Source organism: Poromitra crassiceps (genome assembly GCF_964638095.1).
Source record: "Poromitra crassiceps genome assembly, chromosome: 25".
Lineage (NCBI taxonomy): Eukaryota > Metazoa > Chordata > Actinopteri > Beryciformes > Melamphaidae > Poromitra > Poromitra crassiceps.
This window is the reverse complement of record NC_139649.1, coordinates 7,986,130-7,992,900: the sequence shown is the minus strand read 5'-3', so window position 1 is coordinate 7,992,900 and position 6,771 is coordinate 7,986,130.

Genomic DNA, 6,771 nt, shown 5'->3' with positions numbered 1-6,771 from the left:
CCTTTCGTCAACCCCCCCTCCGCAAACACATTCACCGAGCGCCAGGAGTTTGGGAAAATGAAGCGAACGCGTAAAAGAATTAAGAGCCAACTTTAAGTGCGTAAAAAGCAAATGCGCGCATGCAATAAGTCCCAGATCCAAACGAGAATAAAGGCAAAATCCCACAAAAAAACGTTTGCAATCCAGAAGAATACAGCAGGAGGCTCCCTGGAACCTGCGGGTAAACACTGCTATAGAGTTTCACTGGAGATCCGCGGGGACTCTTTCAGTGCGTAAAAGCACGGAGCGCTGCAGCAGAGAGGCGCTCTGTTCGAGCTGGCAGCAAAGACTGAATAGCGGAGCTTTTACTTCTTCACCACTGTCAAGCCTGCCAAAAATAACATGACAACTTCCGGCCACAGCTTTCAAAATAAAATCATTTTGACCAGTGACCACCATGCAACGTCATTTTAGGTAGGCAGCTACACAGCATGCCAAAGTGAAATAAAGACTGGAATAATTATGGAGGAATTTACAATAAATTGGACTACCATTCAATACAGTAAAGTCCTTTTCAAAGAATGTATATGCATAATAGCCAGTTATAGGGCCGGCTGTCAACATAGCCTACGACACACAAAACACAACATGCCACCTATACGAAAACAAAATGTTTTACCCATAGCAGTGGCACAAATGTCCCCAAAGGCTGTAGAATCGGGGCACAGAGTCACCACTCACCGGTGTTAAATAAGCCAGAAGCCACACAAACAACTACAGTATTGTTGTGCTTTTATTTTGAAGGTCAATTCCGGCACTTCTGGTCGTAGTTCTGTCATCTCTGGCTGCTCTTGACGCAGCTTTTCTCCTCTTTGCCCCGCTCTCCCCCCAAGCATGCTAATCGCCCGGTGTGATGTCAGCAAGTCACCGTCCCAACATCGGTATAATTAGCGCAGTGAATGACTGGTGTTTTGGCGTCATTTGCATGTGAATTATAGCACTTCCCTGAATCAACTGACCCGGGGCAAGCACAGCCAGAAGAGCGCAGAGAGGGGGGAGAGAGTAGAGAGGGAGGGGAGGGGAGGGGAGAGAGAGTGGAGAGAGGGAGGGGAGCCCAGGGGGAAACGGGGAGGTGAACGCGCCTGTAAACCAGAGGCTGTAAACAAAATAGCCTACCGCTGTTTAACATAAGAAACGCGCATTAGCAGGAGAAAGGAAAATAGGCTTACAACAAGTCAATACAAGTCCATTGAATGAGACACAACTGTAGAATGGAATTAGTCGGATCATAAAGCTATTTCCCAGTGCACTGATAAGGCCACTCACTTTTGAGGCTGACTTCTTATGTGCTGAAAATCCATTAGCCTAATAGAGGACAAAGTGGCCTATAATGAATGACTGCTTCAACTCTTAGTCTACACTGGCTTCTATAAATAGACATAGCCTACATCTAAGAATTAATTAATTAATTAATTAATTAATTAATATGCTGCACAAAAACATACAGGACCTTTAGTGTTAACTCATTAACTAATTTCACACAATTAAGCACCAGCAGCCATGATGGGGGTGAAAAACAAAACAAACAAGAATCATATTCCAAACACTGTAAGGTCAAACAGCACGTGTGCCATAGGCCTGTAGCAGCCTATATACTTTACATACACCTAGCAGTTCAAATAATAGAGTGTTATATTATACACTCATTACAACTAATGAAAGGATATCCTAGTCCTCATATAGCCTAATTGTAACGTTAAACTGCGAACCCAAACACAGTCAGTGTAATGTCAAACGTATAGGACTGATATTGATATGGCCGACACATGGAGTCAGTCAGCCGTACTGGTAGACAATATAAACACCCCAATTGCTCTCCGACAGATTACCACCATCTCGGCTATTTTGGTCTCCACTTAATCTCTAACACAACACCCGCACAGCTTTAAGCGCTGTAACGCTATCTGCTCTTGTTCCCACAATCACTGATAGGAGCGTTTAACAATGTCACCGCTGCTGCTGCTAACTTGCTTATTTGTCTTGTGCACAATAATGCATCAAGGAGACAGAGGAGAAGAAGTCCACAGCCCCGAAACATGAAGCGTTTTGCTGGCAAAGCACAGCTTAAGAGATTTGTGGATGATTTCAAAAGGCAACTTAGGACAGATCGAATAGAAGTGGGTTAGAGAGTTAATTAAAGATTTGTGTTTATTTTTTCCCCCAATGTAGCCCTCTGCTGCCTGTTGGCCAAACACAACAAAACGCGAGGAGAGGAGAGGAACATAGAAAAAAGCCTGCTTTGAAATAACAGTTGAAAAGCTATACACGATGAAGAACATTCTGAGGCTGCTGAAAACAGCCGGCGGCTCTGAACGACCCCATCAGTTTTTTGAGGACAGCGCTGCAGTGTCTCTCTTCTCCTTTCAGGAGCTGCTGCTCTGACTTCCCTGGAGTCACACTTTAAAGCTCCGATTCTCTTTTTTAGTGAAAGCCGTCTTTCTGGCCTGGCTTCTTCTCTTCCTCCTCCTCTCACACTTGGCGGGGGCGACTCCCCCCCCTACATCCTATAGCCTCACACACACACACACAAACATATAATCGCACACCCCCTTCACAAACACAAGAGTATCACTTACAGCTCAGGCTGTACTTAGGGCCTATCCACAGGCTTTTTACAAGGAACCCTAAGTGACAGCGTCCCCCCGCTCCCAACCGCCGCTGAACGGGTCAACTGGTTTGGGTGGCTGGTCCGTTCCTTCCAATAAGCCAACGCCGTCTTCCCCAATAAACTGTTCCCAGGCCTGTATAGTGAGCTGGTTTAAATGCCATGCGAGGAGGACTGAATAAAAGCATGGAGGCCGCCCGGCGCGGGAGACATGCCACAGATAGCATTGACTGGACTCTCGGCATGCAGCGCTCTTGGCCTCCGCGTCGGGGTAAATTTAGACGGCGAGCCAAACAGGTTGACTCCCTTCCTAAGCACGCATAAGCATATCTGCACCTATCAAAGCTCGGGATGTGTATACATGCTGCCCCCGCGGCCAGGAACCTATCCGAATATGCAGGGAAGTTGCGCCGCCTCAAAGGGATCTTATCTGACGAAGAGCATTATTCAAGTCTTACCAGGGGAGGGATTCCGTTCGCTCACGGATAGGATCAGGAAAAACACTCCCGATAAATCAAACCCAGAATCTCTGCTCTGAAATGTAAAGCCAACATCCCCCCCAAAAATGACCCTCCCAGGCTCCGTTATTTCCAATTTGCTTTTTTAAGAACGCCAGATCCTCTCCTTTCATGTGGCAAATGCTGATGGCTATCATTCTAGAGTCAACACACAAGGCAGCTGGGACGCACCCCCAACAGCTGATACTGTAGCTGAGGCATGGTGGGAGGGAGAGAGAGAGAGACAGAGAGAGAGAGAGAGAGAGAGAGAGATGAGGCAAGCACTTTTGCTGGTGGAGAGAGATCCCCGAGCAAATTCTTGGAGGGCCTAGAGAGAGAGAGAGAGAGAAGAGAGAGAGAGAGAGAGAGAGAGAGAGAGAGAGAGAGGGGTCAAGGTTTATCAAATGACTGTTGGAACTTTGGAAGTCACTTCCTCTCCACCCACAGAACTGAACTCAACCAGCCTGACATCCAAAAGTCTCTCTGCCACCATCTTCTACCAAATACTTTGACCTAACTACTCTGCCCAGAAAGGATTTAGTGGAGGGGGGGGGGGGCACTTTTGGGTCTTATACTCCAGAGCCCCTCTGTACCCCGTGTTCCCAGCAGATAAGTGGCTATTATTCACTCCATGTTGAACATTAACTGGATTAATTCGGCACGGGCTGAGGGGTGAAATCGTATTCGTCCCGAAGGGAGGAAACCAGGAAAATGAGGAGAGAGTAGCCCGGGCCTGGCTGAAATTCTAATTAGCTCGGGGGTTCGTTAACACTCAGATCCTGTATTCCCTCTGTCCAACTCCCTCCATCCCTTCTGCTGCGACGGGCTGGCCGCCGCTCGGTCGGCTCAGGCCTGGGCAAGCCATCAGGCCACAGAGAGAGAGAGAGAGAGAGAGAGAGAGAGAGAGAGAGAGAGAGATGAGAGAGAGAGAGAGAGAGAGAGAGAGGGAGAGAGGAACGTGTCGGACACTCAGTTTCATGCATTAAGGGCCCCGGGCGAGTGACCTTGTGAAGTGCCTCCTCAAGGGGACCGGGGCTATTTCTGCCCCTCCTGGCCCACTTACACAAGGGCTCTTCAGCACAGAGGAGAAACACACTCCTGGCCATCCCTCCATCCATCCATCCATCAGACCATCCATCTCCACCTCGGACAGGGGGTCTCCAGGGCTGCGGAGCTTTCCAGTTTCCAGCTTGCCGTAGTACCCTACAAGCGCGGTTTCTCAATGAGCTTTCCCCAGCCACACTCCACATGTGGATTCTGATTCAAAACATAACTAGGTCATGCTCTGCTTAAACAGAGAGAGAGGAGAGGAAAGATTAAGGGAGAAGCAGTCGTAGGGAGTGTAGAAAAATGTAGTGGGTGCACAGGGACACACGAGGAATGGCAAACAAGAAGAGACAATGAAAAATGAGTTTTTTGATTATTATTCCCGCGTTCAAACCTCAGGAACACGACGTTTTTTTTTTAACAAGAAGACATCTAACTTTCCCATCTGTGCTGGACAAAAATAAATCTCTCAAAAAACATTGCGAAGCCGCATACAATGTCTCTCTTCTGTTCCAGTAGCACATGAAGCCACATCTCTGAGGCAGAGCCATCCATCTCATGGCTCCATGAATGAACTAGCCACGGTAACTAGCCACCCCCAAGCCTCCCACGTGAAGCACCCTCCAGCCATGTTTCTGACTCAACTCTCATACAGCCTCCATCCTGTTCCTCGTCCTCACAGAGTCATCGTGGCCCAGATGAGAGGTGTGGGTGGCAATACCAACGTTGCCAACCTCTCTCTCTCTCTCTCTCTCTCTCTCTCTCTCTCTCCTCTCTCTCTCTCTCTCTCTCTCTCTCTCTCTCTCTCTCTCTCTCTCTCTCTCTCTCTCTCTCTCTCTCTCTCTCTCTCATTCACTGCAAGGCTCCATCCACTCAGCCTCTGTCGACTTCTATTCCTGGCGCTCTGGCTAAACAAATCACCATGCGGCGCTCGTCCACATGGGTCGCTCTGGTTAAACAAATCACCATGCAGCGCTCGTCCACATGGTCGCTCTGGTTAAACAAATCACCATGCGGCGCTCGTCCACATGGTCGCTCTGGTTAAACAAATCACCATGCAGCGCTCGTCCACATGGTCGCACTCGCATGCGGACCGAGCAGATGTTCCATTAATAATGAATAGTGCATCATCCTCATTAGTCAGACCTCAGTGTGGAGCCTCAGCAGCCTCAGTCTCTGGATACATGATCTTACCTCTTTCTCTTCTGAGGGAGGGCTGCTGCTGCTGCTGCAAGCCAAGCCAAGCCAAACAACAAAAGCCTTATTGGGCAGTCTAAACTTCGGCTGCTGCCCACTATAAAGTACATGAGCAGAAGTGGGGTTAAGAGCGACATACAGTAGATGAGAAAGTTCAACAAAAGCAACACATGGTGAGCCTCTGGAGAGGGCTGGTGAGCCTCTGGAGAGGGCTGGATGGTGAGCCTCTGGAGAGGGCTGGTGAGCCTCTGGAGAGGGCTGGATGGTGAGCCTCTGGAGAGGGCTGGATGGTGAGCCTCTGGAGAGGGCTGGATGGTGAGCCTCTGGAGAGGGCTGGATGGTGAGCCTGTGGAGAGGGCTGGATGGTGAGCCTCTGGAGAGGGCTGGTTGGTGAGCCTCTGGAGAGGGCTGGATGGTGAGCCTCTGGAGAGGGCTGGATGGTGAGCCTCTGGAGAGGGCTGGATGGTGAGCCTCTGGAGAGGGCTGGATGGTGAGCCTCTGGAGAGGGCTGGTGAGGATCTGGAGAGAGCTGGTGAGCCTCTGGAGAGGGCTGGTGAGGCTCTGGAGAGGGCTGGATGGTGAGCCTCTGGAGAGGGCTGGATGGTGAGCCTCTGGAGAGGGCTGGATGGTGAGCCTCTGGAGAGGGATGGTGAGCCTCTGGAGAGGGCTGGATGGTGAGCCCTCTGGAGAGGGCCTGGATGCTCGGCGGGTAGAGTGAGAACCACAATCGTACTGCTTTGCCACATCCGTTTTCATTCACATTGCATTCGGAACGTTTTTGACACTTTCAGAATTTTTAAACCCAGAGACAGTGCGATAAAAATAAGCCAGAACAGTGACTTAGTCAGGTAGGAGCAGAACCTGAGCTATTTAAGAGCAGAAGAGACAGAAGGTGGAATAAGGAGAGTGCAGAAAGCCCTCTTTGCCCCGGCGGTCCAAACACAGCCAGTGTTTGCTCAACTCAAGTCTATGCCAAGCAAGGCGGTGCAGGTTTGCACTCCACTCTCCTCTGCGCTCTCTCTCTCTCCTGTAATGGTTTAAGCCCAAACTTTTAGTTAAATAAACTCCAACACTCAACTATGCCACGTTTAAATATTTAGTTTGAGAGGAGTTGTGGCATGAGCAGCGACAGAGAGGATCAGTCCGTCAAACAGAGCGAGGGCCTCCCGTCCACTCTGGAAGGTTCTATAAAAAAAGAACCTACATGAACACACAGTGCTATGCTTATGTAAAACTACGCCATGAGTTTGGGTTGTAATTTGTTATCAACACAATTCAACTGGATGGAAGGAGGACATTCTTTCAACACACAAAGTCAACATCTGACTTCCCCCCCCACCGTTAGCATGCAGGCACTCGCTGTGTTTGAGTGTGTGTGTGGCTTTC